The sequence below is a fragment of the Anas acuta genome, chromosome 8 (assembly GCF_963932015.1).
Source record: "Anas acuta chromosome 8, bAnaAcu1.1, whole genome shotgun sequence".
Lineage (NCBI taxonomy): Eukaryota > Metazoa > Chordata > Aves > Anseriformes > Anatidae > Anas > Anas acuta.
Genome location: NC_088986.1, coordinates 25,847,381 through 25,872,086, shown reverse-complemented (window position 1 = coordinate 25,872,086; position 24,706 = coordinate 25,847,381). Strand labels below are relative to the sequence as shown.

The 24,706-nt window shown below is 37.5% G+C and overlaps 1 long non-coding RNA gene across 2 annotated transcripts in view; it reads left to right on the top strand.

Annotated features, from left to right (window-relative positions):
• LOC137860591 (uncharacterized) overlaps positions 1 to 24,706 on the top strand; it is a 64,177-nt gene that overhangs the window by 27,731 nt on the left and 11,740 nt on the right. The window contains exons 2-3 of one of the 2 annotated variants that reach the window (XR_011099029.1): positions 2,886 to 2,997; positions 10,946 to 11,009. This is a non-coding gene — a long non-coding RNA (uncharacterized lncRNA). The remainder of the gene's footprint in view (positions 1 to 2,885; positions 2,998 to 10,945; positions 11,010 to 24,706) is intronic. The other variant, XR_011099028.1, reaches the window with a different exon arrangement.

Sequence of the window (24,706 nt, the reverse complement as noted above, 5' to 3'; positions counted from 1 at the left end):
CTCTGCTCACCCTCACATCCCCTTCCTGTAGCCCAACCGCACGCTGTGGTATTTTCTCTGCCTGCTCAAGACCCAGGCCTCAAGGCCGTGGTGCTCTTCTCGCTCAACCCATGTGCTGTTCCACAGCCCTTGCTCTTCCCTTCTGTCTGCTCCTGAAGACTGCTCTGATGATAGGCTTAAGAAAGAAGGGGCTGGTAATCCTTTGGCTAACTCATAAAACCACTTGAGGGTATCAACTCTGATCATTGTACATGATTTGAAATAAATCAGGAACAATAAGTAAACACAAAGATTATACAAAAAAAAAGCAGCCATGTTCCCCTTATTTCATCTGAGGGGAATGCAAGAAAGAACTTTGAACATTACATGTTTCGTTATAACTTTATATCTATTTTTCATTAAAATTCTTCACATCCCTTTAGCTGATCCCACTATCCTCCTACTTAGTGAGTCCAAGCATTTTTGATGTCTGCCTAGCCAGACAGCATCCACATGCTTTTTGTTCTCTGTGCAATTTACCATCCAACCATCACTCAGATCGCTCAGCCCTCCATCTCACATTTCTGCTGCCACAAAATCCTCCCTGCTCAGATAAGATGCCACCCTCCCCACACACAGCCATTCACAGTACCACAGCAAGAGCAGCATTTCTACCCTCCTATTTGGTCTCCTTTCTCCACCAGATAAAACCACCAGCACCTTTCCACTTCCCATCCATGTTACCCATTTTCCCTTACAAGACATCCCCTCTCATGGCTAGCAGTATCTGCTGCAACTGTTGTTTCCCCAGACAGGTATCTTCTTCATCTTGAGAAAAGGCTCAGAAACAGCTGTGCTAGCCTCTAACATCCTACCAAATCCCCTCTTAGACCTCCAGCAATACCAACAGAAGCCAGTCCAGCATCAGTCAGGGAACTGGCAGACCGAACCAGTGCTCCAGATCCTTTCTTTGTGCCTCCAAATACCAGCTCCTGCAACTGGAAGTGCTTGGGTACGCTCCCTCCTGTACTCCACCCAAAAAAGCAGAACTACAGCAGTTTAACACATAGATCAAGAGTGGTTCAATCACCTTATTTCCAGAATTAATACAAGAGAAGACTTCAGTCTGAGGTCAAACTCTGGAAAGAACGCTAAAAGGGGAGCTATATTTATTAAAAAAACAAATAAAAAATATAGGGGCTGCAGTTATTGACTAGGTGAAAGATTCAGAGCAAAAAATGAAATAAGAAACAAGATTTATGAATGGAGATTTACAAAGATTCTTCTCTAATACAGCTGGTAAAGACATTCTTCAGTCTGACATTAAAAAAAATCTTTTGAGAGAAAATCTAAAATCATATCAGATTATAAAAGGACTGCAGCAGTTGAAAATACTGTCACTTGAGTTCACATCCTATGCGAGTCTCTTCACTCAACTAGCATTACTTCTCTTTGAATGCTTTTAAATATTATTTGAGAAAATCAAAATAATAAAATTATTTCAAACTATAAAGGCTGTTGGAAGTCAACATGAAATGTTGCATCTTTGTCTAACGCCTATCTTTGCAGCCAAGTTCATTTTAATGACCAAATGTCCAGGCAATACATGGTACAGGGTTTGAGAAGGAGACTTGTATTTTAGTTGGCTTTTGTATAATACAGACCTTCAGCGTAAAATTTAACATTAATGAGCATTATGTAATTAAAGTACTGTGTTTTAGTTCCCTGATGGGTGGTATTTTTTTCCACGTTCTGTAAAGTAGACACATAAAAAGTGTGAGATTTTTGAAAGCTGTTTGGAGAGTTCAGCCTTGCGTGTTTCTCCATTAATTGTGAGAGTTAGCGTAGTTACACTCAAGATGGATCTGGCATTCTCAAAATGTCTCCCATGAAACTCCAGGAAGGTCAATACTACAAGCCAGTCTTTTAAAGCATATGCTGTATAATTACAGTATTTTGCAGACCACAAGCTCTTCAAAAAGCAATCATTAGACCACTGAAAAGTATATTAAACCTTAAAAAAGAAGTATTTTCAAATCTATACCATATTTACTTGATACCAGACTTGTTCAGCTGAGTTCAATGTAATAAGCAAGTGGCTTTAACAAGGAACTCGTTACTTCAGTCTTGGCGTTTTCAATCTTGAATACCAAGAATTAAAAGGCTTCAGGAATCCCATTGTCTGATGGGATCCCATCATCCCACACTTTAAGGACAGGGGAGAGTTATTCCATGGTTCCTCTGTTCCTCTGGTGCCTCCAAATATTGCAGGCTAAAGATGTAACAGTTTTTAGAACTGTTGAGGAGCTGCAAGGTGTTGTGTGGGTTGTTTTTTTGTTGTTGTTTTTTGTTTTTAATTTCATCAGGATTGGTGCATGGTACAAAAAAAGATTAGACTAATACTTAGACCTGTACTTCTGAGATTTTAAGTAGTATTTAAGACATAAAATGAAATGTAAGCTCCACAAGAACAAAAGACCATAGGTTTGGGCACACAGGCTTGAGTTTTCACAAAAAGATCTTAGCAACATTTATCTGCAGCACTGAAGAATCAGCTCATCTTGTCATTTTGTTGTTCTGAATAATCTCACAAAAAAAAAATCATGAAGCAAAATACCACAGACCTACTTATTTTTGATATTTGAATTATTGAATATGAGCCTTATTCCACATTATTAATTTTTGTTTAATATTCTGAATAATCTATTTTCACTCAGAGCTAGCTTGAAGCACAACATACTGAAAATCCAAAGGAAGAATTTGGATAAAAAAGTAGTATAAAAATATTATCAGACCTCTATAATGGTAGTTATTTTTCCTTAGCTAACATCAAGACCAATTATCAACTGATCTAGTGAATATATTCTGAACTATAATACTAAAACTTTTATTTCTTTGCCTTCTAGACAAATCATCACAGAGCTGCAGAAGAGCAAACAAAGTGAGTCGAGGGCAATTCGACCGTCTTTCTCTGTCAGTTCCCCAGAAGTCGATGAAGCATATTACTGGGTCTCCAAGGTACTTCCCAGAGATTAGTTGGTCATGCTGTACAATTAGGAAGTGATTAAAACAAGCTGTTTCTCCAATTATATTAAGATACTTGCAGCAGTGAGAGCCGTTACCCTCTACATGTGTACCTCTCCAAAGTGAGGATATTTATTAGCACTTAATAACGATGTGTCACCTCAGCCAAGTGACCAGGCAGCACAGTGGTCTCAGGTACAAGGAAGATGTTGTTATGAAACTCCACCTGTCTCACCTGGGCAAATCCAGTAAGAACATTTGAGCTAAGAGTACTCAAATGTATTTGAATGCTAGGGATTAATCTTGGGCATTTTATTTACTTCAAACATACCTGTAAGCCTTTTAAAAAAGGTAAATCAACAAAACATGCAGAGTCTAAATTAAAGAGATGGGGTTTAAAATGTTGTTAAGAAAAAAAAAAGATTCAACAAGACCCCACATAAATGATGCTTTCTAATAAGGCACATGAAAACCTCAGTTACAGAAATCATTATTCTTGGTATTACATGCTATTTTATATTCCCAGCAGGATGTATTTCATCTCGTCAAGAGTTTCCAAGGCTGTTTAGTGTTTCTGTATATGCAAAACAAACTTAAGGGCTCCCCAAAAGATCTGCTAATTAAAAAAAAAAAAGCCTAGTAAAGTGGTCAGACAGACTGGAACTCAAGTATTATAGGTAAGAGGGATGAAATGAAGGCTTGGAAACTATAATTTCTCTTTCTGTGGTAGGAGCAGAAGCAGCTGTTATAGACTGCACAAATTAAAGATGTGGCTGACTAAGCCAACAGTCTGGAAACAAGACATTGCAAAAACATAACAGCAAGTCATCTGCACCCCACTTTTAAAAAGCCAAAAATGCTGACCATTTCTTTTTCTCCCTCCCTTCCTGTTATTCTCATCTGTCACAAATATCCTCCAGCTGGTATCCTTCCAGCTTTTGCTCACCAGTTCTAATTTCCCACCCCCGTCTTGGGGAGTTAATAATAATTCCTGGGTCTTTGGACAAGTATTCCATAGTGGGAGTTGTCAGCAAACAAGAAAGGACACTTCTAAAAGAAGAGCAGGTGAAATAACAGAGATGCAGTTCTAAACATTTATTTTTTTTGCATATGCGAGTTGTTAGTCAAACATGTAAAAACAATCTTCCCATACTGAACAATATTTGTCATTCTTACAGGACAGTTTCATCTGCCCAGTAGAATCAGCTAGATATAGCAATGTCTCAGATTAAAAAACAGAAAAAAATGCCACCTTCTTTCTTGATCCCTTTTCTAGTCTATTTACCTTTCTTCTTTTTAAAAGCAGTTAAAACTAATTGTGCCATAAACAAATTGAAGCTGTATTCTGTTTTCCAAGTCTGAAAGTGATGGATGTTCAATGTATTTCTGCAAATACTACTAAAAAAAATTAGCCTTTCCTCACACCAGGTTTGGACTATGAACTTCCTGTTACATGAAGCGTTAGCTTAGCTTTAATGTCAAATGGCGTTATGAAACTAGAATCTCTCTCAATTTATATTAGCATAAACCTGGGGACTATTTTTGATCTCAGATTATACATCATGAATGAATATCATGTGATCTACTTCCCAAATGTCTGTTCAGACTCAAAACAAGCACTTCATTTCAGATTTGTGTGATACATTTAAGCACGGCCGTTTCAACGCTACTCTAAAACAACATTAATAGTGTTGCTGCATTGAAACATTGCATCAGATTTAAGACATGCTGAAGCTCTCCATAAAAATTGTTCATTAAATACACTTTAAAATGTTTAGGAGATTCATATTTTAACTCACATTCAAAATTGATACAAGAAAATTGGGTGCCTTACTTCTTATCGGAAATGAATCAAAGTTCACCTTTAAGGTGTCACAGGGCCTTTTTCTGATGCCTTTACACAAAATAAATTGATTGCCTTTTAGCATTTTCATACAAGTGTAAGAACATAAGAGAACAGCAAAATAATTCTGAAGGTTAAACCCCATCTTCAGTACAGTTTTGTTTTTGTTGTTTTTTTTTTTCCTCCTACTGTGAGAGTGGGTATTGGAGGAGGTTCTTTGCATCTCCTCCCACACAGTTTCTGTGCTTCATAAACAGAAGCCAGCTGCAATTTTTTCAAGCCTAGTGGTTAGTTGACATTTACCATTAGTTTATGCTTTCCATTCTATCTTATCACACAGAAGAGGGCTAAAAATGTACTTTTAAGGAGTGGAGATTAAATCTTTACATTTTTAATTCCCCCACATTGAAGGGAGGGGCCTGCAAACAAGATTGTGTGGTGGGGCATAAAGAAGGGGCAAAAGGACAAAAAAGGATAACACTGTGCACCAGAATAGAGAATAGGACCAAGGAGCCCTGGTTGTACTGTTACTATTTGGACAACACTTCATTGCACCTCTTGAACAGTTGTACTGATGATGGTGTTGTTTATTTCCCTTTCAATCTCAGTCACTAAAGAATGTGGTGTAGAGTGTAGATTACATTTCTGCTTGACAAACTTGGCAGTGTTATTCAGCAAATGCAAAAAAAAAAAAAAAAATCTTGCATGTATACCCATTATATAGCAATTTGATGGTAAGGATGGGAGAGGGGAGGTAGAGGTCTAGGACACCGCACAAAACATGTGTATCCCTCTCCCCAAATTCTGGTGCAGCCCTACTGTGCAATTTATGAGTCAAATAAACAGCAAAACAGCTTTAAGGTTTGTATTTTGGTGATTGTCTTGAAAATAAACTCAGTTATTTTAAATATACAAAATTCCTATACCAAAGTATAGATACAAGACAGCAGTGTCACAACCACTATTTTCAACAGTGGAACACGCTTTAAAGTATTCTCAGGCAAACAGGTATCTTGAACTCAGTGAACATAGAGAGGGCTCTCATTTAAGGCAAGCTCATACACAAAGGAATCAGGAAAACAGAGGTGATCTGATGAACCGAACTACTCCCAAAATCAGGAAGTCAAAAAAGCTGCACCTATAGTCATTAACAGCCCACTAAAACCTTCGGTGGGAAATTAACCTCAGAAGTTAGTCAGCCAGCAATACTGTGTTTATTTAATGGACTTTTACAGAGTAGAAATCTAGAGTATCTAGCCTTTAATCTGGTGATATTTACTAACAGAGCTTTTAAAAGAGGTAACATTAACAGGATTGCTGTAGATATGAAAAGGAACTTGGAACGTGCAATTACTGGATGGCTCCAAACTTTATCTGATTTCTTTAGGAGCCACAAAAGAAAACCATCTCAGACAGCTCACAACAGAGAGTGCCAGAAAATACCACGCTGTTTTTTTTTTTTCTTGGGTCTAGGTCAGGACATTTAAAGACATCCATGGCTAAGTATGATTTCTTTTTCCTGTATCAAGGCTGTCATGACAGAACACCACAGAAGCACTTAAAAATCATACTGGCTCACAACATCTGCAGAAACTCAGTAGCACAGCTGTTCACTGCACACGTTAAACAGTCAGCACTAAAAACTGTAAAAGTGGGTCAAAGAAAAACCAAGACCTAAACCAAGAAAGACCTAAAAGAAGAATTTCACATAGGTAACTGGAATAGAATGTGAAAACAACCTTTTCTCCAGGTCAGCAAGCTGAAAGGTTTAAGAGAAAAGCAGTTTGCAGCAATCCACACAATAGGTCATGAACATTACTTCCTTTTATTGTGTATTGCACTTACGGGGCACTAAATTTTTCTAAACAGTACCCTAAGCACACTTTCAAGTCCAGCCAACAAACATTTGAATGTCGCAGCAGCCTTTTAAGAGAAAGCTTCAGTACTGTGAGTTTTTAAATAAAGACCGAAATGTTTCAAGTAAGACCAAGTATGCTCCAGTGCTACCTTCTCTTGTTCCTTCAAATTAAAAATGAAGAGCAGCACGTATGGAAAGTAGGCAGAATGTAATTAAAAAATAATCTTTTTGAAAGAAAAAAAGATCAGTCTTTAAATAAGGTGGAAACCCATCTGGAGATGGACAGCAGTATGTTTCTTTTTGTAGCGTAATGATTTAGAAGTGCACTCAAAGATGCAGCCTTAGTAATAAAAACTAAGCAGAAGGACATTAAGTATCAAAAATGAGGTGAATCCTATGCAAGCATGATCTAACCATCACCTTTTTTTCCCCAGTGACGTAAGCTTTCAAGAAATCAGACATACCTGTGTTAAAGTACCTTAAAAATAATAGTATCTTAGCATGCATGCAAAATCTTTTGAAAGACTTTACTGACTGCAGTTAGAATTTATACATCAGAAAAAACACTATAGAAGCCAACAATAAAAGTGAGGTTTTACAAGTTTTTGTATGAACTGAAGAGAGGGATTCAGATGAATCAGATGGATTTCTTTTTCTTCCATGAAGGGCTCCTTTGGTTTCATTACCAGGATTTGGTCCTCACACCTGCATGTTTGTTGTGTTGTTTGCTTTTGTATTTTAAGCAGCCCTCACACTGACTGCATTAATTCTAGTTTACGCCATGCACAAATAGAGCAGAATGTCAAGTACATACATGACCGCATGGACAGCAAGATGCTTCCATGCAAGGCTCAGTCAACTAAATGCAAGAATTTCCCATTGCTCCAAACAAAGCTCTTCAGTTACAACTAGTCTCTCACCATACATGTACAGTCCTGACTCTTCATTGCCAATAACTCTACATCTTTATTATAGTCCTACATCTTTATTATAGTCTTATTCACTAGTCAAGATAGAGAACAGATCTATGCATTACTGTTAATGCTGATTAGAAAGGAAGATCTCTATTTCAGAAAAAGATGAAAAGATGTTTGGGTAAGTTTTTGTTCTGTGTTAGCATAAAGAAAGGTATGTGTGAATTGTTTTATTTGCTTTGGGGGAAGTAGATCATGGCAAAGGAAAGAGGAGGAGAAAACCTAGGCAACATGATTTTTTTTGCAGATAGATAGTAGTTTGATAGTTAGGAGTTTCACACAGTATTGGAAACCCAGCTTTCCAGGCCTTTCTCCAAAAATAACAGAGCTTTAACATTCCAGAGGCACACCAAAAACATCAGGCTATCAACCATTCTGGGGCAGCAAGGGGTCTTTTTTCTTCTCCTCACGCAAAAGGGCTTCCCAGAAAAACGTGCACAGAAAAGTGTTTCTTTAAGACATCTTTGGTTTTCCCCATAGGGGAAAAAACAGATTAAATTTTCAACCAGATGTAGTTGCAGTTTTGTTTACATCTGCAAATGAGAGGGAAAAACTAAAATAATGAGAAAAAACATGCTCTACAAAGTTCTAGTAATACCTTTAATCATATTACAAGCTTAATGCATTACATTAATTTGTTAAATTAACACAGTTGGACTTTTAAATCAAACAGGAGAAAGAGAAGATTGCGATCCAACAAAAGCATGTTATAGAAGTACTGTTCAAAACATGCCGAGTATTTTCTTGTGCCTGAACCCTAACAAAAGGTTTTTTCCTTGAGGCAGGTATTTTGTCTTCATTTTTGTTGTTTTATTTTTAAATTGTAACTATCTGTTCTGCTTTGTGAAATACACTCCAGTCTGCTGGCCTTTCTGTGCATAACAGTTTTCTTAGGACACTTTTGTATTAGTAATAGTTGAAAAAATAATCCTATCACAGGTCTGCATTTTACAAAAGACCACAAGCCTCAGAAGATCACTGTGTGCACGAACTTCACACTGAGTGAACCCATCACGTCAATCCTACACAAAGCACTGCAAAGTTCAGTGTTTTTGTACTCTGAGAGGGTCTCACATCAGGTAGTGAAAGCTAACTCACTTTGTTCTTTGCCGGTGAATGACTTTTTCCAGCAGCCCCTCTTTAAATGCAATTTACACGTTGAGGTTCTGGAGCCGCAGTACCTGCAGCTGCCAAAGGGCCACGCAAAATGCAGCGGTCCCACCGCATTACAGGCATAAAGGGGGCTGCATAGGGGGACCCTTACAGGGACCCCCACCTTCCCTTTTTCATGCAGCCAACTAAACTCTATTATAATTGATGCAGTATGCAGAAACTAGAAAGCGGCTAATTGAGTTTAAAAGCTATACAGTTGCAGCCTCATTTAGGAAATGCCTCCAGGCTTGCTTGAACATTTACTAATAAAACTAGATCACAAAGCAAAGTGAATATCCAACTCGATGTACCCAAAAGGCGTAAAAGATCCTTTTCTCCATATTCTTAAGCCCACGCTAACCTCTCCAACAAAGTGCGGTTCTAGAAATCTAAGAATCTCCATCTCCATTTCTCTCATCTTGAAGGCTGAGCTCTATACTGTTGGCAGTAATTAATCACAGTACCAATTACAAATTTCTGTTGCAATAATACATTACAATAATAGATTACACCTGAAATCAAGACCCTGTTTTACTAGATTTTGTTTAAAAATGCAGTTTACAGGCTAAGAGGATTATGAAGACAAAAGAGAAATGGCCATACAATTTAGGAAGAGAAAAGAGGTCCCTTGATTCCCAACTGATTGAGCCCCTAAACCACATTTCTTGTAAAGCATGATTCCTCTACAATGGAAGACTGTGTGCAGCTGACATGAAGTTGGAAGGAATTGATAGTATCCTGGATTTAAAAGGCTGAGTTTAGGAAGCATAAATACATACATGTTTCATCCTCCTGTCTTTAAGCTAGCAAGTTTAAAAAAATAGTTTTTTGTTTACATTAGACATTTCTGTTTGAGGGAGAGGCAGATGGAAACCTCATTAGCCCAGCTATTCTGAAACTTAGCTTGCTATATGTACATAAAAGTCAGTGCAGAAGAGTGCAATTCTTATCATGCACCTTTAAAGACAAAGTAAAGATCTAGGGCTGGTGACCTCAGCATGTGAATCCAGCCTTTAAACTGAACTAATCCCTTCAGGTGCCAACAGACCATGAACTGCAATGCAAACTATAGATTCAGTTCTCAGGTGATGAGTCCATGCTGTGTTTCATAGTTTTGACTACATTGCTGTTATCCTGTTAGGTGGGCTATGGATACAAAACCTTCAGTGAGCCTTTTTGGCAGTTTCTAGGAATACTTCCACAGAGGATTCCCCCTTCTTCTTGACACGGGTACAACAGCTAGAACTCATGCTTTTTATAAGTATGATTCAAAATTGACTAAGACAGCAGAATCTTACTCAACATTACATGGTTCACTAGATAGTAAATAGGAAGAGTTCAGTTTTTCAAAAAATTAAAAGTAAATTAAAGCTTCCTCACCTCAAAATAATTTTCAGCTTTCTTCAGAGCACCACTAATGGTATTGTGTCATGATTTAGTAGACAAAGGTCTTTAATAGACAATGGTCTGATGTTGTGATTTATTTGGTTTGGGTTTTCTGATCCTTCTTAAAATCATGGTGCTCATGATTAATATCCTTGGGATTAAGAGGTGCAGATTTCCCAGTAAGATGAGAGCTATGTATCATCACAGGCCATAGCACAGAACGTCCAGGAAAAAAAGAACAGGGAGAGCCCGTGCAAAGAAACTATTCACACAGTTTCCAAAATAAAAGTTTTCCCTCCCCTTTGATACCTCTCCAAATTTTATTTATGGAGATAAAAATAAGGTTAATTGTGCCCCACCACCACCTCCACTTTCCCATACTGTTCTGTATCCACAGATAACATATGGAGCTACCATTAGAAACATCTACACAAGTGACAGCACCTACAAAACTTCCTGCCATTGACCAGCTGCCTACTAAGGCATTTCAAGTCATGTAAATGATTTGAAGAAATAGTTTAAAACAAAATCCACAAGAGTATCCATAATATTTAATGGGATAATTAGGTGTGGAATGAACCTAGGACCAGCTCCCAGCCCAGACAGGAACATAAAGGAATTTGAGCACATGTGCATTTAACCATGGTAGAACATGTTCTGAAATGCTGCTAAAAAATAGGAAAAAAAAATCACTGTTAGTCTTGTTCTCGCATTCTTTCAAACTTTAAGCTTTCAGAGTCCTGTAAGAACAGAGTGGGAGAAACACTGGAGCTGAACATCTAGATACACTTCTGTAAGTGGGTTTAAATTCTCCTTTATGTACACAATGTAATCGCAACTAAAGCAAGTAGCATGATGAATAGAAGGTTTTGATCATTGTCTTTTCTACTTTATGTCTCGTTAGGTACAAGACAATTCTTCCCTTACATGGGATTCAAGACGCTGTTATTATATGCTCAAACTTAACTACTGCTTGCACTCACTTGAGTAATATGAATACATTTAAAAGACTGCTTCCCAATGTAATGGTTTATTTCACATGCTTAACCCACATCATTACAGCCATACTGAAAGTATTTCAACAGATATAACTTATCAGATTGTCAAATCACATCCTTGCTGTCCAACAGTTACAGCAGCACTCCATACAGCAAAACAGGAACATCTGGGATCCTGCTCTCATGATGGCAGCTGGGAGCACACTGCTACATCAGGAAGTGAACTGTGCTCTCCTCAAGGTTTTAGTTGTTACAGAATACATGCAGGGCTTTTAGAAAAGTTTCTTGAAGGATTACTTGTGTTCAAAGCATTATTTTTAGAAAAGTTAACTGAGTATATCATATGCTTGCATGACACAGAGACATTGTGCATGTTCATTCTGTATTTAAAACACAGTTGAGCATGGAGAATGGTTTCATTTCAGAAGTCAAGAAATTATTTCTTAAGTAGTGCTAAACCTGAAGATGTTTTGTGTTTTGTTTGTTTTAAAACTAAAAACACTAAGAGAGTTTTTTCACTAACAGATGTTTTGATCTTACTTTTAGGAAAGTAAAAAACAGTTTGGAAAAATCCTAGCCACTACTTCTTTCAAGTTATCTTTTGCTTTCACATTATTCCTTGCAAAGGTTTTTTGGCAATAAACATAAGAAAAATTACTCATTTACCTTCAACAAAACCTTGTTATATGACAGGAAAGTGACCACTTACAATCTCGGTCTTTATCAGGTAAATGAAGCCAGGCAAGATTAACTTCTTCCTATAAGAATAGTATAAGTACCTTTCACGCCCTCTCTAGCTTTCTGCAGCACACATGCACACTTCACCCACACTTTTTTTTCAGTTAAGTGAGGGGATTGTGGCTCACTAAATATTTCATTATTATTCATTTATCTTTGCTGATTCCTGCAGGACTATATGTACCGGATAGTACTTAAATATTATCAGTCTGCTCTGTGTGGAATGCATGCACACCTTCCCAGGTATTAGCACTTCGGTTTGGGAGCAGCTGCTACGATACTCCTAAGCTCTTCCAGACTTACTCTTCTTATAAACACTTCTACTAGCTTGGAGGAGATTTCAGCAAAGGTAATTAAACTCTAGGTAAATCTTATTTTTCTATGGGTTTCAATAATTTGGGAAAGGAGACACTAGCCTACAAACAAAGCTGTTGGCAACATGGGTGCTAAGAAACCATTATTATTCAAAAACAAAAAGAGCAAAAATCTATGCATTTTCAAGTAGTCAGTCACCTTCAACACTATTTTTCAGCATTTGACATATGTAAATTTGTTCACTGTAGAGGTACTTCTGTTCATTTTATCTCACACGGAAAAAGAAAAATATGCAAAAGTTTACCCAAAATTCACATTTGTAGAATGCACATCTGCATAAGTTGCACATGATAAACTGAACTATGTGCACAGACACACAAGTCTGTTTGCAAAACACAGAATTTGGGAAGTTTAGCGCACAAAGTCAGACCTATAATTACTTGAGTTGCACAATTTTTCAGCAGTGGGTACATGCTATGCTCTTTTAATTACCATGACTAGCCACAGTGAGAAAAAGTGCAATCACACTAATCAAAAAGGATTTTGTAAGTAATGCTTCCATTGTGATAGCAAGGAGAAGAAAACCTACAGTAAGAGCTAACAGTAGTTCTCATTTCTGTTTGCATTTGATTTCTTTTGCTCTGTGAAGCAAAAAGTGAAACTCTAGCCAAAAATGAGGCATAAGTACATTGGCATGGCAGTGAAAGAAGAAACTAGCAACAAATAGAGGAAGAGGAAATAAAGGAAAGCCAGGTTTTTCCTCAATACCTGTAGCCCAAGAATTAATTTTTCTTCTTCTCTCAAGACACTTCTGAACAATAACAAAGAAAACAGTCATTTCTACAAGAGAGAAGACAGAAAATGTGCAGTCCCCCCAACATACTCCAAGGTTATTCCCATTGCAGTTGCTGTTAGAAGTTTTCTATAAACTTAACCTTCCCAGATTTATTACTTACAGGTGTAATTTCCAGTTAAAATTCCTGGACTTACTGACAAAGCAACTTTATTTAAAGCCACTAAACATTTCTTTGAAGAGCTCCCTCCGCCCCCTGCCAAAACTAAAAAGTACTGATTGTAGTAGCCATGCAGAGTGGTTTAAGCAAAAACCTTTTCACTAATATTCAGAAGGGAAGAAACACAGACAGCTGCTTTCACTTGGCCAATATACCTTTGTGCATTTTATTGACTGTTCTAATCAAGATTCCTTCCACAATCAAAGCAGTCATAGGATTTTGTTCAGCATATTCTAGTACTAGATTTTGAAAGAACCTGAGCAGTTACATAAATGCACAGAATCGGGAGAAAGCCATTTGGATGAGCGCAGATTTGAAAGACTCTGCTTCAAAGAGGTAACCATGAATTGCAGACTCTAAGTAAAGAAAATTTTCAGTAAGTAAATTCTACTAAAGTTCAGGGTAAATTAATGCCATAGCCTTATTTTTCTTCAGCAATATAAAATAGATCAATTTCATTGTTTTTCTAGTAGAGAAATATGCACAGAATTTTAGGTGTGATTTGTTTTTAAGTGAGAAGAGAAAGTCATACATAAGGACACATATTTAGCACCCTTGGAATTTGAGGCTTGTTTTTAAAACAAAAAAAGGAAAGCTTTTCTGAAACCACTTCCCCATCTCTTTAGCAAATACCAAATATTAGTTTTGATTTATTCAGAGAACATAAACTGGATTTGAAATGTTAGCCCAGTGTGAATATTTTAAAAGAATCCATGTACTTAACCTAAATTGGAAACAGCTAACGTATACCTTGTTTAGTATCAGACATGTATACAATGAACAAGTCTAAAGGAAAAAAATGTCTACATGCAATTTACAAAGGCTTCATTCTTTTGTTTGCATTCTAACGAGAGCGTAAAGCAATAACGTCTCCTGCTAGAAATGGGGGAGTACTTTAAACAAGTTTCACTTACACAGCATTTTTTCCTCTTTTGAAATACATACTTTAAAAATGCTTCACAATTAACATATTGTACACATTTTGCAAGGTCCTCAAAGATCAGGAATTGTTTCTGGAAAGACTCAGTCCAATTTGGCAAACAATTACAGCATACATTACTCTAAGGTGCATTAAATGTCTGGCTTCCGTGAGGGTACAGAAACATGTGCTTTACCCACAGTTAAGTCCAATAAGCAAAACAAAGTCAGTTATAATTTAAAATTGAAAGGAAAAGAAAAAAGGAGAGCAAAGTGAAGGACAACAAGACTAAAAGGCAGGGAACATTACAACAGCAGAGTGGAAACAAATGGGATATTATAACTGGGGTGCAGTCACAGGACTCTGTGTAACTCTGTTACAGCTAAACACCAATAGCTTCTGGTGAAATTAGTTCTGTGTGCCACTTTAGTCAAAGTATAAAGAAGTACATTCAAAAGCCAACGAGCACAAAGAAAACATAGTCATGACTATTCACAATAGCGAATTCTGTACTGAATGTGTGAACTGGACATGGGTTAGGCAAAATACAAGCAGCCTCCCTTTGCCTGGCTTGTATTGCTACAAAGATCTCAGGCAATCTAAACAGAAATGGCTGGCTGTGCAAGGAGAAGGGGATGAAATAAAACCCCACAAAAACAAAAACTGCTTTCCTCATGGAAGAATGGTAACTTTGGACAACATTTGGCACCACAAGTTCAAGGGGTTATTTTATCTGCATTTTAAGTACAGACCCAGAGATTTTACAGTATTCCTGTCTCCATGCTATTGCTTCTTCTGCCATTAATGGCATTTAAATTATAGACCCGCTGCAGCCATGTAGTCAAAACACCACATCATCTGATGAGACACTGTATTATAATGTCAGTGTGTCTGTGTTTTTAACTATTCTTTCATATACTGTACTTCTTGTCAATCACCCTCTTTCTCTGCCAAAGAATAGATACAAGAGACGATTCTATCTTTAGACTCCACTGAAATTTTGTGCTCAGACAACTGCAATACTTGATCATTCATCACGTAGCCAAGACTCTTGTTTACAACCATGACATTTTTAGAGGTACAAGGACTAGACAAAAACATTTACAGAGAATTTAAACTGAAAAATCAAGGACATTGTTAAGGAGGCAATTTAATTAAAGCACATTATGCTAACTTCTAAACTAAATATTACACTAAAAAGAAATACCTGATCAAGTACTTTTAGTGTCCAGTTTCAATAATACATTCCAGATGTACTGAAACACTATTTTCCAAAGGCACATACTGACCTGTACATATGTATCGTTATTCACAACAACAAATACTGATTTGCAACAGCCCTCTGACAGCATCTCAAACAAGAATATATTCAATTTCTAAATGATTTTGTGACAAAATCTGAGACATTCCTCTTTCTAAATAACCCCAAGAAGTTAAAACCATTCATATGAAGTCGCTAACAGAGCTAGGTACTGAATCCAGATTTTTTGGCCTGCGTTTAAAGCTTTTTCATCTCAAAAGCTAAGAAGAAAGCTGTTTCAGTGTCACTAAACTGCTTTTTTGGGGGGTCTGCTCCTATAAGCTGGTCCCCTGCTGGCAGCCCTCAGACAGCCAGCTCCACTTAAGATGAAAGGGATTATTTATTTAAGCAAGAATTTTCAAGATTTCATAATGTTTCTTATTTTCTTCAATTTAAAGTATGCTGTTCATCAGCCCCAGCACTCAGACCTCAAAGCAATGCTTTAAAGTATTCACACTAAGAAATAAACGATTTATATTATTAAACTGCAGTCGAACTTCTTTTCAGCATTGGCTTATTTCTAATGCTTTAGAAAAATTAATAATGATTATTGCTTATTAAATGCATAGCCTCAACCCTGAGGAGCTAAATATCAGGAATCCATACACTTTTTGTGAGTGTGTAACAAACTCGCCAAGATTATCTAGAGCAACTGAATCTATTCAGCAGTTCAGCTGAGCTTTTACAATTGTTTCCACTGGGGGGAAGGGCCAAGTCAGCACACATTTTTTTCTGAAGCATTGAAATTGTTTGCCCTACTTTTCCTAAAGGAAAACTGTAGCCTTTCCATTGCAAAGGAAACAGTATTTTATGACTGACCTAGCTTGTTTTATTTTTATTTTTCCCCTGAAATGTAATGTCTCTTACTCTTTCCCCGCACTCCATTTTAAACTTTATCCAAAGCTGCAATGATTTGACATTGGACAGAGTATAAAAGCAAAACAAAACTCCCCCCAGCCCTCCTCACAGTTAAATAACAAAGGAAATATATTGCAGGCATTGGAGAAAGTTATGCAGACGCTGTTTTTATTTTATTTTTTAAACAAAAGTTATTCTCCAACAGCTGACAAAAACATGTAGAAGTAGGTCTACTTTTTAAAGTCTCGAGCTGTCTGAAATATTTTTACCACCAGAAGTGTTTCTGATGCAGTTCCTTCAAGCCTCATTGATGCATACTCAGCATGACTGACCTTAGAGAGGCTCCTGAAGTAACTGAGGTTGGAAGAGACCCCAGGTCCTCACCTAGCCCAATGCCCTGCTTAAACCAGAGCAAAATCTGACACTGTCCTGTACTGGTTGCCCTGCTTAACCAATTCTTGAATATTTCCAAGAATGGAGATACGAGACTTTGGTGACATGTCTGTTAATACTGAGGCAAAACTTGAAAAATGTATACAATTCTATACATAAGCTTACATCATGAGCCACTAAAGTAGAAGAACATCTACAGTTCAGCTGTAGCATTCAAGTGTTCTTTATTACTTCTAGTTGCCTTTTTACAAAAAAAAAATAAATGATTGTGATAAGACCAGATGGTACTCGGTAGCTGTTGGTAAATAAACTCAATTTAGTCTAGAGTATTAAGTGATTGAGTAATGATCACTGATCTAGACATGGATGACACTGTGAAGAGGTGTTTAGTTTTCACATCATTTTAACCCAGCCACATTCCTAACCCCCTAGTTTCCTTCAAATATCATTATTTGCCAGAAGTGTCTGAGTTAATTCCAAAGTTAGAATAAATCCTGTCTGGCTGCGCTAAGTACCCGCCGTTTGGTTGTGATGATTTGAAAATTCTCCTTGCACAGAAATAAATAGCCTTTCCTAAGTTCAGTTCTAAAACCAACATAAAAATTCACTCTCCATGTAGTTAAATGGGAAGTGAAATAAAATTAAGTCCTTCTGAAAACCCACTCCAAAAGACATACCATTTATAGCCCAAAGCTATCTGTGGAACAATTCATTGTCTATGAGTATGACAAAACCTCAAAGTATCTATTAAAAGGTACTAGGTTTGATTATTTAAGAACTGGAGATCATTTGCATAGAGTTTGACTCCCTTAGTTGGTTCAATAGAGATTGTTTGCCCTCAAGTAATGATAAAAATACTAGGCATTCTCGTCAGACACCTGCTTCAAAAGATACGATATTGCATAACAGATTTAATTCATGCTTGACTGCTATCTGACTAGTTCGCATTTCAGGTGTAAAAAAGAAGAGCTTATGTGTGGAACACTGGAATTGCTTTCCCTGTATCCCCCCTCTGAAATCTGGTCCTTTTTTGACCTTACTGATACTGACATCATTAATAGAAATTCACTGATCACAGTGACAGAAGAATAGGGAGAGGAACACATTTAAACGCAAACAAAAAAAAAAAAATGAGAATGATCTGTACCCTCTGTATCCCTTCTTACAAGCCAGCAGGAAGTTTAAAGTTAAACTGTAGTTCAACAATTGACAGAAAATAAACACTTAATACATTCCATTTAATACCTTTTTACATTGGTATTTTCATAGCTTCCTTTTTGAATTCAGGAAAAAAAGGATTTTTGTTCAATTTAGGATGTATCAAAATAAAATAGATATTACAGTTTTCCAGTACATGTATTCTTCTGCATTCATACAGAAAGACAAAATTAAATGCTTAAGTCAGTATTTTTTCAAGCAGATATTAGTTACGGAGCATCGAAGGAAAAACCTTTATGAAAGCAATACAAAAATAGACCCTGTTATGTTTCACAGCTACATAGAAAGTTCCTGCTCTGGGAAGTCCATCAAATAGACAAAATATGACAGTAAAAATCATTTTTCACACTTTACCATCACAAAAAGTCTATTGATAGTGTTTCAAAGATACCTTGCTTTTTTCAGACCAGCTTATTTTTAGTCATTTTCAGAGTGACCAAATTTTGAATAATCCTGATAATCCTGATATAATATCTCCTTATGTTCATTTGTTTTAAGTGCTTCAAACACATTTGCTTGTCTTCTCTCTAACTAAATGCCTCACCTTTTCCCATTTTCAAACTCACATGTCAGAGTAGCAGAATTGTCTGTAATACCTAATCTGTATATCCAAAAATCCAGCCATACTTATTTTGTTTCCCTTCATAGTCAAGTAGCAAGCAGCTATATTCATAGATGTGATGGGACTGAATGAAACAAATACAAACAAGGTGTCGGTTCTGGGTTTTACAATTCTTGTAATGACTTAAATGCATAGGCCTGTAGAGAAACTTACAGAAGGACTAAGACAACTATGATTTTAAAATGCTGTTGTAGATTGTGTTATGAAACTTAAACAAATTAGAAGAAAAATTAAGCTGCCATAGCAGAGAGAGTTTCCATATTAATTTATGAATTACTTTTATAATAAAATAATTTGCCATAGATACTCTCTAAAGTGAACATAAATTAGCATAATCTGAGAACTGCTTTGCTGAGCTTGTCCAGAGACATTTTTAAGCTGTGAATTTTGATACACAGTTTTAATCATGTCCCTGGCAGTCAAAACATTATCAAGTTCCACGATCAATTCCTTACATCTTTTAATCAAGGAAATGCATAGACACTACTTCCAACAAAAATAAAAGGAGTCTTCCCAAACCCATAGAAACATCTGTCTTCATTCTGGTACTGAAAAAATGCCTCTATTGCCAGGTCTAGGTCAAACTGATTTATTTTTTTTCCAACCATCTAAGAAATTCAGAAATGGATGCAAACACTGTCTGGTGAAAAATCCAAGCAACCTAGATAGAATTATATCTCAAGTAAGTATCCATGAGTTTGCCAAGAACTTATATAACAGTGGACTGAATTATTTTCAGTTTATGATCACCAGCTTGTCACAAGCCACAGACACGTAACACCTTTTAATGCTATCTACGTTGACACAGTTCATAACAGAAGGATAGCTCCTGAGGCAATTTCCCCCTTCTCCCTTCTTGCAGTGCATTTTTGCACATATTTCTGAGCTTTATCATTAGAGTATAGCTAGAGGCATGCTTTTGTTGCCAACCAGTGTCTTCCCCAGTGTCTTCCTCCCTCATGTGAGGGAAAAAAAGGACAATGCTGCAGGGCTGGGAAGAAAAGCACAGTCAGAAGCAGTTGCTTTACCCAGCCTGTACTAGGCAGCATCCATCCATCCATCTTGCTCGTAACAGCTCTTCAACTGCACATCATCATAAGCCATTGCACACCACACCTCTCACAAGAATAGACATGTCTTCTGTATTTCTGTACTGTCATTTTACATAAGGAACATTTGTTCACCTTCATTGTATCAAATTAATAAATGAAAAATCAAAAGGAAGTCAGCAAGCTTTGTACTATAGCACTTTCTTACAACTATTTTTTCCAAGTATCCCCAAAGGCATCTAGAGAGGAGTAACTAGATCGTTTTAAATTACTTGGATCTTCCGAATGAGCCAATAAGTCCAAGAAATATCAGCATGAAGTTTCAGTAATAAATAAACCTGACAACATACTCGAGGTAAACATGGATAAGGAAGGTCAAAACACAGTTGACTCCTTCAGCAGCCTATTCAAAAGCATCCTTTTCTTAAAAGGAAAAATCCTTTTTAAAATAGACTTATGCCAATTACATGGCACTCAGAATAGTAGAAAACTGCAAAACACTCAAGGTTCAACTCTGCAGATTTGCAAGGCTTAAGAGTCCCATACATAGAAGGTGGTTTATAACATCAGTAAAACCAAAGGGGGGGAGGGGGGGGGAGAACACAGGAGAATGATTTTTTGAAGGCTATATGTTGCTCCCACTAACAAAAAATTTATCCCAGAGCTATTTCCCATCACTTTAACCCCAGAGAAGAATTTGTAAGATAGTGTGCTTTCTCCTTTCATCTAGGCCATCCAACTACTTGCTAGCAGAGTAACGTATAGAAATGAACTCCGTAGTTCCATATATATATATATTATATATATATTATATATATATATATAATCTTCTGAGGTTAGCTTTCAGTGTGGTTTGGCTAAAAGCTAATCTAGATACTAAAAACCCTTCTCAGACCCTCAAATTCAGATGCTAACATTTTCAGCCAGTAAGGTCACACACAAAATATGTATGATTCATACATCACATGTGTAGAATTAGCACCGAAAGCAAATTTGTTTGATAGTGGAGACAGACTGTGGCTCTGATTTACCTGCTAGACATCCTCCTGGAGAACCATTCAGCTGGAGTGAACACATCCTGTGTACGATTTTCTTGGCTGTGCCACGTCACGTGTCACCCAGGAGCTGCCATTTCAGCATAAGGATAAATACCAAGTTCAGCCTAAGAGGAAAACAGAACATCCAAAGAATATATTAGTCACTTAGTTGAGGACAAGAAGAGGTAGGCATGGGAGCAGGAGACTCACAGGTCCAAAACTGTAGCCTTGAAACTTTAGATTTAATGTTGCTGCCTCCTGATATTGTGGCAATAGGACCAAGAACTCACTCTCCTCCTAACTGGAAAAAGAGTAGGCACTTTTTGCTGCCTCCCTCTCAAGGAATGAAGGGCACGTCCAAGTCATGGAGGACCAGGATTCAAATTCCAACTTCACCAATGAGATTTTGAAAACACGTCTACCCCACACCCACTACAGGGTATGTTCAAATGCCTCCTCCATAAACTTTTACACTTTGCAAAGAGCAATTAAGTATTCATTTGGCAACAGAGAACGTGCTCAGCTACAGCATGGTAACTGAGACAACCACCTCCCTTGTCTTTAAGGTTTGCTCAAATGACCAGCTATTTGCAGGATTAGACAGCACAGGGGCAGGAAGCTGCACGTGCCTGCAGCCAGCTGCACAAACCGTGCTGAAGTGAGGCCAAGGCGAGCCTGGCCTAGGCACCAGGGAATTCGTCTGACAGATACTGTGATGACCCAGGGCTTTGGGCACATCCATGGTCAAACAAGCACTGAATAGGGTTTTAATTTATATACTGGGTGCTAGTTAAGCACCTAGGCTAGTTGTGGAACACATTTAAGCAAAGTAACACAGGGTTACACTGTGCTACTTTTGTAATGATTGGTTTTTTTCATAATAGTTGTTCTAAGTGACTACTAACAATTATCTGCTTATAGTAAGTGTGATTAGAAAACTTATTCTATTATTTTGTATACCATCAAATGTCTCAATACTTTTGGGAGGGTCACTGGATTCTATAAAAATTGGAAATGCCATGAAGAGACATTCACAATTGCAGAGAAGATTTGTTGGCACATTATCTTTGCTTTTAGTTTTAGTATTACACCATTTTAGTTTTCAGTATGCTATCTGTGCTGATATCATCTCTGTGGTGGAAACAGGGTGCAGTCGAAGTGCTTTGTAGGTATCGTGTGGTTGGTGTTGTGTGCACGTGCAAAGCGGTTTGGTGGGGATACTTAGACTTGACTGGCAGCAAAACACTTGTTTAAAATAGAATTTCCAAATTCACTAAACATAAGTCCTGGCAAATGAAGCACAGAATGTCAAATACAACAGTAGCTAAGCATAAAGGCATGGCATGCAATATAAGATACCAAAAAAAAAAAAAAAAAGCAAAAAAAGACTTCAATACCACTTGAGACAAGTTCAAATCCTTAACAATGCAGGATGGCAAGGTGTTTGTTACGTAACAGCAACTTCAGATAGCTTTTTTTTCTTATTTAAATCCTGCCATCGTTTCACTGAAGAGCAGTGGATTATACTTCTACAGAGTCTGAGAGACAGGGAGAGGAGCCAGCAGCAATATTTAGCACAGAGTGACTGATTCCTGGCATCGTTTAGCTTCTCTGCATGAGGAATCTGGCAGCCTCTTTTCAAAGATGCTGATTGAATAGTTGATACTTATGTTATACAAAGGCTCAAAATAAGCGCGCGCACACACACAAAAAAGAATGAGTAGATCCTAAGCCCCAAAATTACCTTTTTTTCCCCCCTTTTAAATGGTGTGGGGGGAAAAAACCTGGGCAAAGTGCCAAAGCCAAGGGAACGCAGACAAAGTTCATAATTCAACTTCTGACTACACATCTCTGACAAACATCTATAATATATAACAAACACTTCAGGCACAAAAACCTTAATGCAAGAATGACTGCTACTTCTTAATTTTTGCAGATTATTCTGTGTCTCACAAAGTAAAATTATTTATTTATTTATTACCAGTATAACTATCCCCACTTCCACTCAGAACTGTAAAACTCTAGCAAGTCTGTCTCATCATACAGATGGTGAATTTCCACTCTTTCACTACACTTAGGACTTCTGAACTACAGAAGTCCCAGCCAATCACCACAACAGGGTGTTGAAATCTGCTGATCATTTGAGACAAGCAGACGCATTTTGCTGAATGTCAAAAAGGAACCAGTTGTAAGGATGTGCACACTTTGGTTATTCTTGCACACTAAAATATTGCAGAAACTTATTTACATGTACGTGCACACATAAAAACAAGTTTACAGACTTACACTTTGAGAAACATGAAGGGAAGACCAACAAGGTTAGTTTATGTCCTCAGAGAGGGGAGAGAGCTGGGGAAAGGCAAGAAATTATACTGGACCACATCAAGTAAGCAAGCACACTTTCTGCAGTTCAGAGCCTTTTTGCAATACACGTAATGAAACTCTTTCCATTTGTCTAAAGTAACTGAGTGCCTGGCATCTGCTTGTAGAGCTGATCCATCCCCATTTGGGTTACACAGCACAGGCCCAATGAAGGTGAGGTTTCTCCAGCATGCGACTAACCCAGCCCACTTCCTCAGATACCTCATCTTTTCAACTATATTCATGCAAAACTACAGAAAGCTAGTTAAGTTTGTTAGTTAAGTTTACACAAAACCAGTATAGCTGAGATTCCTAGTGGAAAGAATGGAACATACATGTATGGTTTTCCCTCCAGTTCACTTCAAGTGATAATTCTCTGCATCTCCCTCAATATCTTGGCACAGCTTACTCAGTCCAGACTCACTTTCTTTTTGCGGTAAAAATGCCTGAAGTTATCCTGCTGTTGATTCATTTGTTATCAGCTTTTGTGGTTTTTGGTTTCTTCCAATAACTTAAATTTGAATGCTAGGCAGACATGGCTATTTGTTTTAACTGTATTTCAAAGGTTTTCATTTAAAGATGAGTCTTACATTCCTTTTCCTAGATATGTGATTCTTTTTAGACTACTCAGCCTCCACCTCTTCTGATTATACAAGAGTATGACAGACCATACATTTTCACAGCACAGGGACACCTGATGTCTGAACATCAGAAAGTCAGTATTTGGTGTGTGGCAAGAGTATCCAAGGGGAAGGGAGTTTCAAGAGCCCAATCTGAGCTGCAGGCCAAAATGAAGTTGGAAACAACTCTTAAAGACAGAACCTGTGAATTGGAGCACATTAAGCTCATTGAACAATTACAGACCAAAATGGAAGAGCAAGTGAAACAAAATTAGGTAATGGAAGTAAATCAGAGCACATTCATGAAGAAGGGAAAGTGAGGCATCTATTAACACCGCAATGCCTACTGATGTTATATTCAGGTATGTTATTCAGTTGGAATTACTGTAAGTTGCAAGTATCTACAGAGTATGGACAAACAACAGGTATGAGAACTAAGGAACCTTAGACTACTGTACTGTAGTGTTCATTTGAAAGGTACATCATACTGAATTCAACACGTTTCCCTGCCATTCCTGCATTCAGATTGCATTCTGTAGTGAAGCACAGGAGAAAGAACTGGAAGTTTTAGCAGAAATATCACTGAGTGTCAAGGAAATGGATCTTTAAGAGCCCCTTGATACTTTCCAAACTCCTTGCATGAGGTTTAAAGATAACCTCTAGAAACTAAAGAACCTTCACTAAGCACATCTCCCTTCCCTTTTCCTAGTGAGCTCTCATGTGCAAGTATCCTGAAGCAGAGCAGCTTGCATGTGTGCAAACACACACGTGCACACAGATAAGCTTTTGGCTGCCAGTTTGTGCCGATCTGTTTTAGTGGCAGTGTGCCTAATGTGAAATTGTTTGCTCCATAACTCCTCAAAAAACACTATCATGAGTTTGATTGAAGATGCAAAGGCATCGTTCACGCCCTCTTTCTAGAAGAGATCTCTGCTGTTTTCTTCCATGTGAAGTTAGATTTCCTGACTTGCCCCTATGCAACCCCTCCATGGAAGTCAGCCATGACCTTCCTGTCTCTACTGTATTACCACATGCCAATAAAATAAATT